The sequence below is a fragment of the Macadamia integrifolia genome, chromosome 8 (assembly GCF_013358625.1).
Source record: "Macadamia integrifolia cultivar HAES 741 chromosome 8, SCU_Mint_v3, whole genome shotgun sequence".
NCBI classification, from domain to species: domain Eukaryota; kingdom Viridiplantae; phylum Streptophyta; class Magnoliopsida; order Proteales; family Proteaceae; genus Macadamia; species Macadamia integrifolia.
The window spans coordinates 26,286,882-26,299,092 of NC_056564.1; the positions used below are offsets into that span (position 1 = coordinate 26,286,882).

At 35.7% G+C, this 12,211-nt stretch overlaps 1 pseudogene; it reads left to right on the forward strand.

Moving 5' to 3' along the window:
• Positions 1 to 8,508: 8,508 nt before the first annotated feature.
• On the forward strand, positions 8,509 to 10,088 carry LOC122086841 (annotated as a pseudogene).
• Positions 10,089 to 12,211: the final 2,123 nt, after the last annotated feature.

The following is a 12,211-nucleotide window of genomic DNA, read 5'->3' on the forward strand; positions in this document are numbered from 1 at the left end:
TTTTTTTTTTTTTTTTGGTAGAAGTAGACACTGAATTTTGTTATACTGGAAAGTGTAGAAATATTAAGAATGGAGTCCCTTGGAGTCTAATTGGAGATCTTAATCACTAACTGTGTCGAAAAAATTAGGATTGGATAGGTGAAAATAACCATTTTGTCTCTAGTGCTACTTTTGTATCCAAATTTTTTCAGAATCACCCAAAACTTTTAGAATAGGTATTTTTCATCATATTGAATCTATGTCTAAGATTTGGGGCCCGTTTGATAACGTTTCAAGAAACACGTTTCTGCCGTTTCTGTTTCCAGAAACAGCAGAAACGGAGTAAAAAGCGTTTGATAAAACTGTTTCATTTCACTTATTTTCAGAAATAGAAATAGAAATTTTTACTTATTTATAGTTCAAGAAACGACCCAAGCGAAACAAGTTGAACTTGTTTCACCGTTTCTGGAAATAACTTGTGGCCATTCTTTCACTGGTTACTATCGACTTCTAAAAATATGACTTATCAAACATCTTCAATTCTGTTTCTAGAAAGGGAAATTTATGTTTCTGCCGTTTCTTGAAACAGAAACGATAGAAACGTTATCAAATGGGCCCTTGGTATGAAAGTGATGTCATTTTTAGAATAATCATGGTTTTGTTGGTAAAATGATTAAAATACCCCTACCCTTAATTAAATGCCCATACCTTTTCACTGTGATCCCAAGTCTTATGTTTCGTTTGGGCACGATTTTAAGACCTTTTATTAGTAAATATTTTCTTCTTTAGGGATGTGATGATGATTTTGGTTTTCTTGGGTTAAAATCCAATTAAAACTCAAATCTTTTATTTTTTTTTAATGAAAAGGCTTAAGTTCTTTTTGTGGATATATGCATATTTCTTATGTAGGAAAGGCTACCTTCATTAGATCAGGATAAAGAGAAAATCAGAATAAACATAGTTCATTAAAAGATTCAGCTCTAACTATTCTAGTTAAGGCTCTCTTTGGTTTGATTTTTATTTATATTTATTTGACTTATTTCTATTTTTAAAAGTGTTTGGTATAATTTATAACACTTATTTCTATTTATAATAAATTAGAATACATCACAAATCACAAATTACTCTCAAGGTATTTGTGATTTGTGGCAACAAATTATTGATGTTGATTTTTTTTACCTTATATGAGCACGTGTGCTAAACTACTCAAAATTAATGGTAAATAGGTAACTTCAGTATGTTAATACTTTTCCAATAAAAAAATCCCAAATCCTATTATCTCTCTCGCTCAAAGGTCAAAGCTGAAGGTGAAAACTGTAACCTATTTTCTCATTATATAATCTATTTTATAAATAGTAACTAAATGAATACTATTTGTGATCCATAATTTATTGTCACAAATAATTTCTAAAAAATAGTTAATAAATACGAATAGAAATTATACCCAAGAGAGCTTAAGTAATTAGCAAAAAAATACACAAATCTCCCCTTGCTAACATGCCTTATGAAAGACAGAAATTCCATTCATATTGATGCTTCTACACATGCTTCTATTAGCCCCTACACTAACGTAGGGACCACGCTGGCTTTCAAAACCCTCTCCCCCAATTTGAATGTCATTCTTATGAATAGTCATGGTCTTCCATGCTTATCCAATTGAACCATATGACTATTTACAACCCCATGCCTATTCAAAAATCAATTTATATCCGTCTAGTTTTTGATTTTTATAATATTTTTAATGCTTAGTTTTTTAACCTATTTTTTCTATAAAAAATAAAAAATAAAAAAATTCTCATCATACGAAAACTCCAATCGAAACTCTCCTATTGAACCCATGGATTATTTATTTTTATTTTAATATTTTAATATGTGGTCTAGGGTTAACTTTTTTTTTTTTTTTTGCTAACAATGGGTATTTAGGCCTTCGACCTAATTAGTCCCACGGGCCCATACTGACCCTACAACCACATGGATCGGGTCATACCGGGGTTAAATGAGAACTATTCAACTTTCGCTGAAAGCAATGAAGAACACTAAACACCCCGTGTAAGTGGTCCAAGATGTACCTAGTGGGAATTAAACTTAGGACATCCGAGTTTACGACTCGTATCAAGTTCGTTAACCTATTCTCAATCAATCAACTGGCAAGTTTAGTTTGATTTAAGTTTGGATTGGTCGGTTCAGTATATCCAAACAAAGACATCCATCCACCTCACTTACGTGATTCTTTTTGAGGGTTGGATCCTTGAGATTGTGACCGACCAGTCTTAAATTCAAATGCTATGGACAATAAAGACAGCAAGTCCGAAAGTAATAATGGAAAATCTAACATTCAAAACCTGGTTCTCGTTCTACCTTACCCATCACTATCAGGATAGGGTACCATAACTTGTACAAGAGTCTTCCATTATGGAAAATGGATTAAAGCTGGAAGGACCACTTCATTTTTCATGTGAACATATCCATGTTACTGAATCCGGGTTGGGGCTAGGTGTAGGTGCAGGTGTAGGTCTGCCTAGGCCCGGTCTAGTCCAACCAGAGGTCGGGTTGAGATTACTCAGCTAAGGCCTTGCCTTGTTGGGCTTACCCCTACAATAACAAATTCAACTTTATCCCAATTTAATGGGGTCTGTCGGTTACATAGATCCAAAGAAAACTAAGTAGGGAAAACTTGAAGGTTTAAAAAAATTAATAAAAAAATAAAATAAAGGGAACTAAAAAGATGAGAAATGATGGATGAAAAAATGAGATGAGAAATAAAAAATGACGAATGAAAAGTGGTACATGAATGAAAAATGAGAGATAGAAGTAGGAAGAAAGAAGCACAACCTAGCAATTTAAGAGAATCTTAGCTAAATGGAGTCAGTTACATGGATCATTGTCCCTCAATAGATTCTATCTGAGGTCATACTTGATACAAGACCAAGACTATACATGTCTTTCCTCCTAATTTTTTTTTTTTTTTTTTGGTATCATTTTTACATAAAAATAGTAAACATAATTATATATATATATATATTTGTTATATATCTACTAAATCAATGTTTATATTAAATATACATTATGATACTTAATCCATTGTCTTTATCTTGCATATATTATTCATGTACTCACATAGAATTTATGGGCAAGAAAAAGCTACTTGCTTGCATGGCTAGTGTTTCAATGTGCAGACCAATGGGAGGTCGTGCAAAGACATCTTCAGCTCATGAAGCAGGGTGGCAATGCAATCTTTTTGTGTCCACCTGTATATGTATATACACATGGCAAGGCCAGGCTTAACTCACATCTCACCTCAAGCAAGACCGAGTGTTAAAAGCCTAAAACTACACCTCAAATTTCAGGACGAGCTTTGATGGGCAAGGGGTTCACCGGGCCAAATTTGCATTCGCATACTAGACTGATTTGTAGTCTTCAAAATCATATATCAGCATTTTTTTATATTTAATTAATGGAAAAAACTACTCATTTGTGTTTCCCACGTCCATGCATAACCCCTATTTTCACGAAAAAAAGTGGAGTAAAAGACATCTTTTCACAATCTCCCCCCAACCCCCCACGCCCCACCGGGCAATAAAAAGTATAATATAGATCAGTAGCATTTTTTCTCGGTGCCTTTATTAATTTTCAGAGAACAAAAGGCCAAAAAAGTGTTTCATCTGACAAATTCCAGCCACGTGTCATATCCATGCTTAGTGGAGTTAAATATAGTTAGGCGTTACTAAGCAAGAGTTAATTACATGATTAGAAGTACTATTATACAAGATTTAAATATTAGTTAAGTTTTTCAACAATAATGATAAATTAAAATAATTGAAGAAGATACCATCCTTGGATACCCCTGATCTTGAATGACGTTCATATTATATGACTGAAAAGATCAGTTTTGTTTTCTATTATGAGATAAGTTCCAAGAAAAGGTGGGTATAAGAAATAATTGGACTCTTGAGTTAATCCTCACCACATGTTATTCTATAACCCAAGTTGGTGGGCCCATCATAACGTGTAAAGATAGATTAGCATCAGATTATGGTCCTGATTTATTATCATTCACAGGTCATCTAACCATTACGTTGCACCAAAAAAAAATAAAAAATCTGACCATTACGAGTCGCCACCTATCCGTTGAACAAGACTTTAAGTTGGTGCTTGGGTGATGCAATCATTATTGGCTTAATGGCTCACCTTTGTCAATGTTGTTGAGAAGTAATCTCTATTGTAGAAATTATTTCAACTCTATACCCTCAAATCAATTAATAAAGAGATTATTTATGTTTGCGGGATTTGGCTTAACTTTAAATTGATCATGGCTAGGGTTATAATTATGTATTGTTAGGAATGTGGATTTCAAGATACAAGTATGAATACATATAAATATTTATATAAAGAATAATATTTTCATCAATAGGTTAGGATATTGGTTCCTTGATCTAAAAGGTTCTTACCGTTGCAGTTATGTCTTATGTGTTTTTGTGTATCAACACTTAATGTTTATTAACTATATATTAGTGTTTGATAGTTAATGAAAGAGATGCTTAGTAAGGAATTCATTTCTTGAACGAGAATATTAAAGGGAAAGTATTTGTACATGATTGGAAGAAATCCGAATTTGTCTTGTAAATATTTTACAGAAGCTTTTTGAAATATATTAAGAGGGGAGATAACCTTGCCGGTCTAGCATAAGGAACAGCCAGACACAATCCCTGATAACTAGGGATATGTTTGGGTATACCTATGCCAGACCAACAAGATTCTTTTACCCTTGTTGGTTTGGTATAGAAAACACAAGACCGGCGGGCCAATGGGAGGGATCGCGAGAGCATATTCAATGCACATTAAGGGAGGACAACGTGGTCTTTTCGCACCTTGCACAAATTGATTGGATTCTTTTTCCCTAATATTTTTTTTTTTTTATAAAATCTTTAGAAATATTCTAATGGTTCAATCGATGGTTCAGATTCTTTGCATATGGAATTGTGAAAGACTAGGATGCGATAGTAATTATTTCCATGCCCTAAGGTTTGTTATGTGTATTGTCAAGTGGATGGACTTATGCGTAATTAAATATTTTTTTGAAAAATATAAAAGTTATATTTACTAGAGGTGCACCTATTGATAAAATTCTTAATTGAAGATTAATAATATTTTTTAGATGTACATCTTTGGTAGAACATCCCAATGGAATCATACCTCTTCCTAATATTAGTCACATGGGATTTTAATGAGCATGACATTTATCCACAGATTAGAAAGAGAGAAATTAAATATAGGACGATGGGGAAGGGGGGGGGGGTGGGATGTAGATCGACTAAGTTAACCCCTTTGTCTTCCTTCCCGCTTATGTTTTATTATTAGGGTTTTTTCACATTCGATATAATAGAAAATCACTCTCCTCCTTGGTGTTGTTATACCCTATAGGCGTATACCCACATGAGGGAATCAGGGTTGTCAACAGGTTATTCTAGAACAGTTTTGGTTGGGCCTAATTAGTCCCCCTTGCTTAAGGATCCCACACCATGAACAACTTGTTTAAGTAATCAGTCTTCCTAGACTAGGTATGGTCCCATTTGTAAATAGTCGGCCAGGGTATCGGTCTTTAATTGGGCTTCCATTAAATGTGTCTTAAATAGGATATTAAGCCATTTATTTCTAAGCGGGCTTTAAACATGTCGGGTTGAGTAAAAGGACTCTAAACAAGCTTTAAGCAGACTCTAAATGTGATTTAAAAGTAAAAGGGGAATTTAAATGTGTTGAGCTAAGTAAAGAGGATTTAAACGTGTCAGGCTGAGTAGGGCTTTTAGGCAATGGTCCAAGTTGACCGTCAGACTAGGCCCTTGTACTGTGAACAACCGACTGTTATTCGGTCCAAGATCAAGCCCGATATGTTTAACAAATGAGCCAAACTCCTATGAGGAATAATTTTAGATCTAATGTGAATAGAGAACTAAATTTAATTTTTGGTTGTGTTTCAAAATACATATTAGAATAAATTGAGTAAACTTACTTTTAATAGCACAACAATCGAATTATAATGTCACTACAATGCAAGAGACTATTGAATCAATTACGAACTGGAATACACTTATTACAATATGAAAACTAAATACAATGAGAAAATACAATGGGTATGAGTCGTGCTAGTGGTCGCTTTCCATAAGACCATATATGCTTCCAATGTTGCAAAATCAGGTTGATGTGAATTAGTCTTCAAGATGAAACTACCTCACAAGCCTTTCCAATAGTCGTTGTACTGGCTTTGGACATTGCAGAGCACTCAACAAACCAAAAAGGGACACTTTGTTTTCATTTTGATGGCAATTAAAATAGGACAAGAAAGTAAATGAAACTTATATATATGGGAAGAAAAACCTTGCCGTTTTAGCCTAAGCAACACTAACATGCAGGATCAATTGTAACGTCCTTGCACAATATTGTTCTCTTTGGTCCATGGGTTTTAAGGGTTTAAAACGCGTTATGTCATATTAAGGAGGCTAGAGGTTATTAGCTAATTCAGTAATCTCTCCGTAGGCGATGTAGGACTAAAGTTTATACACTTTCACCGATCTCCCAAACCTCCTGGTACTTACCGTATTCTTAGTGGGGACATCTCACCGATCTCCCATGCAGGTCTGGTACTTACCGTATTTTTGAGTGGTCACACGGAACCCCCTTTCGGTACAACGTCCTAGCTGTGGCTTCACACACTGTCGAGGTCGGCTCTGATACCATTTGTAACCATTTGACCCCATTAACCTTGCACAATGTTATCATTTTTGGCTCATGGGCCTTAAGACTTTAAAACGTGTTGTGCCATGTTAAGGAGGCTAGAGGTTATTAACTAACACAGTAATCTCTCCCTAGGTAATGTTGGGACTAAAGTTTTCACACCTTCACTGATCTCCCAAACCCCCTAGTACTTTTCGTATTCTTGGTGGGGACATCTCATCGATCTCCTAGGATGGTCTGATATTTGCCGTATTCTTGGGACATCACACCAATGAGAAGGCTAGTAGAAACATCTTCAGCGCACGGTGGGGGAGGGCACAACGGACTTTTCTTACGCTCCCAGTATATATATATCATACTATTATTTTGTCATTCTTTTTTAATTCTTCCCAACTGCTGGTACCATTTATATTTTTTATCTAAAAATTTCTAATCTCTCTCTCTCTCTCTCTCTCTCTCTCTCTCTATTTACTTTTTATAAATCTCCCCATGTTATCCCAAATTTTTTGTTATTGATTTTTTAAAATTAACCTATCTTTACCGACCAATAAAAGAGTCAAAGTGAAAGTGTTGAGAAGAGAGAAGAGAGAATTTAGGAATGTGAGTTGGTAGAGAATTTATTCTCTTTCCGTCTTTATTCCAAACTTTTCCCTTATGCATGATCTCCCCTCCGGATTGAGCTCCTCTGTGGCGCAACACAGTGTTCGGCGCGCATCCAACGGCTAGAAACACCTTGGCACGAAACCCAAGGCGGTCGAATGCAACCCAATGCGTTTCTAGGCATTAGATGCATGCTGGACATTGTGTTGCGCCATAGAGGAGCCAAATCCTCTCCCCTCCTCTCTATAATCTCTTCTCTCTCTACTTTAAGATGGCAATAAAATTTATTGGCTTTTAAAAAGTAACAAATCTTTACCAACATTTTTTTCTTTACCAAATAATTGAGTCAAAGAGAGACTTGGGAAGAGAGAATTTAGGAACGAGTTAGTAGAAAATTAATTCTTTCCTTCTTTGTCCCTTGTCCGCAATCTCCCATCCTCTCTCTCTCTCTGCTTAAGATGGAAATAAAATTTATTGACTTTTAAAAAGTAAAAAATCTTTATCAACCTTCTTTCTTTGGTTAATATCTTTTTTTTTTGGTAAATATCCTGTACCAACCAATAATAGAGAATATAGAAACGTGAGTTGGTAGAGAATATATTTGATATATAATCCATTGTAAACTCATATTGGTGGCAAATCTTTTCATTAGTCTATTATAACCTTCTTATTTTTCTAAATACATCACTCTCTTTTTACTCTTTTCCTTTTTCTAAATACATCACTCTCTTTTTACTCTTTTCCTTTTATCTTCTAATTTTATATAAATTTTTGGTATCATATGTTCTTACTCTCTCTTCTTTAATCGTAAATAACCCTAACCGAAGAATACAAGGTAGCAGGGACCCAGGACCCTCTACTATATGAAAATTGCAATCTATAACTGGAGAAAACTGCAAGCTGAATTTTAGGAATTTCTTGTACTGGCACAGACCTTTTATTGTTCATCATTTATTTTTTTACAACGCTTTATTTTGTGGCTTTCATTTGTTTTGGGTTCGTCGTGAACGTGTAATTCTCACTTATTCACCATTTTTTTTTTTTTGGGCTTGCTTTGTTTTGTTTTCCCTGAATTAGGTTTTGGTTAGAATTGTGAAATTTTTGGGGTTTAGTTGATGGGTCTCCATATCCTCTCACGTTGTTAGTTCCTGCTGATTGAATAATAAAGTAATACCACAAGTGCACAGGTCGTGTGTAGTTATGGGTCGATCACAAGGAGGTGAACTCTATGGAAAATTCAGTTCTAACTTAGGTAGAATGTATTAACTAATGATGTTGTCACAAATTAAAATAAACTAAAGAGTAATTTACATCCCCCTCCCCTGTATTTTGCTTCTATTCCACCTTCCTCCCCTGTGTTTTCAAAAATTCCACATACTTCCCCTGTGTATTTTGACAAATTTGACAAAAAGTGTGACTCCATCATATTATGTCGGTTAAGATTTCAAAATATTTTTTAAATACTCAAATCACCCCTATAAAATGTAAATGGACCATTATACTCTTTAGAAAATAAAGGTTCTTAACCTTCACTTTCGTCTCTCACTTGTAGAGGTTGAAGCAGCGGCTAGCGACGATCGACAGAACCTCTTTTGCCTTAGGGGTTGGTGTGTTCATGAAGATCAATTGCTTCTTCTATATTATTACATGCCTAATCTCAGCCTCGATCAGATTCTCTTCAAACGACCTGATTGCCCTACGTCGCTGATTCTCAATTGGGAACGGAGATGGCGAATTGTGGCGGGTCTTGCGGCTGCTCTGTTCTATCTACATGAGCAATTGGAGACACAAATCATCCATCGAGATGTCAAGACTAGTAATGTCATGTTAGATTCCAATTATAATGCTCGGTTGGGCGATTTCGGATTAGCACAGTGGCTAGAGCATGAACTTGAATTTGCAGCACCATCTTTTGATAGCAATTATGAGTTCAGGATGGCGGAGACAACCAGAATTGGTGGCACAATTGGGTACTTGCCACAGGAGAGCTTCCAGAAAAAGAGCATTGCTATTGCAAAATCTGATGTTTTTAGCTTTGGGATTGTTGTTTTGGAGGTGGCGAGTGGTCGGCGAGCAATCGATCTCGCCTGCCAAGATGAGCAGATTGGCCTGCTTGATTGGGTTTGACGGCTATCCGATGAAGGTAAGTGTTTACAAGCTAGAGATACTCGATTTCTAGATGGGTCTTATAAGCTTCCTGAGATGGAGCTTTTAATCAATCTCGGCCTCCTCTGTACTTTGGGTGATCCACAAGTAAGGCCTAGTATGAAATGGGTTGTCGAAGTTCTTGCGAGTAATATTGTCAGCAAATTGCGGGGGTTGCCGTCGTTTAAGGCCTACCCTCAATACATCTCCTATTCATCTTCCACTGCCACCACAATCATAACAATTTCAACAATAATAGGAACATCAACAACAACAACAACAACAACAACAAATGCATCTCAATGGTCTAATTTAACATCTGGTTATGCAGCTGCTGCTGGTGACACCATTTTTATGACAGCCATGGATGGGGAAACTAACAACAATGGCCATGATGGGGAAACTAACAGTAACAGTCATATCAGTGGCGTTATTCAGAGCAAAATTCCTTCTGTTGACACACCATGAGAGATACCTTTCAAGGAATCATTGCTGCTACGAATGATTTCTCGGAAGCTAGAAGAGCTGCAGAGCTGGACTTTGGTATTGCCTACCGTGGCTACCTAGAGAACCATCATCATGTATCTCCATCGCCGTTTGAGTCCAAAAACCTCCCTATCGTGGTGATGGGGTGAGTGGAAAGTGGAATGTGGAATGTGAGGGTTTCATATTAGGGGTTAGGAGGATAGGGATAAGGGTAAAATTGGAAAATAAAATTTTGTTAAAGGTAGAAGGGTAAAATCGTATTTTAACATCCACAACTAACAGACTTATCTGACAGGGGAGGTTTGTGAAATTTTTGAAAACACAGGCGAGGGGGGTGGAATAAAAGCAAAGTACAGGGAAGGGAGTTGTAAATTACTTTAAACTAAACTAGCAATAATGAAAAACAATAATTAACTATGAAATTAAACATGCAATAATAAAGTGAACCTAAGATTAAAATTAGAATGAATTAATGAACCTAAAATTAAGCACTGGAGAGATGTGAAATTATGATGTGGGGAAGTACTTCGGAATTAGAATCCGCTATGAGATTTAAGAACAATCTACAAACAATCTAGCCCTATATCGCATGCTTGAATAGGTCAATAGAAAATATGGACTTTTAAATTTAATATGTCCAATGAGTTATTCAACATATATATATATATATATATATAACATTATTTCTAAGATGCTCAAGGCAGGCCTTCTTTTGTTCTGGGTCTGCTAAGCTATCAATATAATCAAAAATATTTGAATTTGGTGATGCGCGGAGCATCCTAACAGATTTGGGAACACAGTCTTCACAGCTAAGACCAATAATACAAGAATCACAATTACATGCTTGAAAATTCTCATTATTGGAGGAACTGGAAGAATTATGTTCAGAGGCTTGAATTTGGTTAAGCTTATGAATTTCATCCTCAGAAGAAGATGAAGAAGTTTCTTGGAATAGAGCAAGGATTTGAGTCTTATCTTGCTCAGAAATTTGTAAAGAATTGATTTTATTTGAAACTCTACAAAATTTTGCGATATGACCAGGCTTACCACATTTGAAACATCCTTGTGTGGTTTTATCTGGATTTTGATTCTTAAAATTTTTAGGTGCCTTGAAAGGCTTCCTATGTTTGTTATATTTTGGCTTTGAAGAAGTTTTATGATAAAACTCAGGGGTTGTAAATGGTCTATTAGACACATATTTTTTGGATTTGTGAAAATTTTTATAATATTTGCGAGAAGATTTGTGTTTGTGTTTAGATGGGGGTCGGAGAGGTGGAAACCCGAACTGTTCGCAGAATCCTCCTAACTCGCGTTTGTAAAACTTGTTTTCTTTATGGATTTGTTTCTTTAGTCTAATATTAGTACAGAGAGCAAGACCCTCTTCATGAATTAGACTAATGATTTGGCCATAGGACATTTGGTCGTAGGGATTGATCCCATCATTTTCCTTCCTAAGGCGTTGTTTGATTTTTTCAGAAAACAAAGTTGGTAATCCTGTAAGGAATTTTTCTTTCCAACAGGGAAGGTTTGCATCAGGTCTAGTTAAGACTTTGGTTAAGAAAGTGTCTTTGTACCATTTGAAATCATGTAATTTTTTACATCTAAGGTTTGATAATTGTTCAGCTGTTCTATCTTTGAGACGAGAAGGGTTTCCTAAAAAGTAATTTGCAATGCTGAAAATAAGGGTATTAACAGCATCCTCAATAGGAATTCCTTCACCATCAAGGAGGGGAACACCATCTGGTGTAATTTGAACAGCCATTAAGATTTCTGTTTTTTGGACATCAGTCACGACATAATCCCACCAACCTTTGAGTTGGCCAGTGAAGCCAGAAACAAGCAAGGTAGCCACAGCACTATCGGGTGTATTTTTGATACGATGTGCGTTGCTAACCATGGTCATCTCTTGGAGTTTGTTCATGAGATTATGCTCAGACAGACCATCTATGTTCCATTCATAGATGATTCCACTTTGGTAGGAAGCCTGAGGAGCAGTTCCTCTAGCTTCAATTTGTAGGTCTGGGAAGACCGGGTGTTGGTTAGAACTTTGACCTATTTGATTGATTTTGGGAAAGTCTTCTTCTTCAGAACTTGAGGAAGTATCTGAAGAGTAACCTATGATGTTGCAAACACCTCTATTATTTGACTCAGCTGATGGTTCATTTGAGGGCTGATTTTGGACTGGTGTTTGAGGATCACTTAGATGTGCTTCAGCAGCATTAAGGACAGTTAATCGTTGATTAATTTGATCTAAGACAAAAGATTTGTTAAG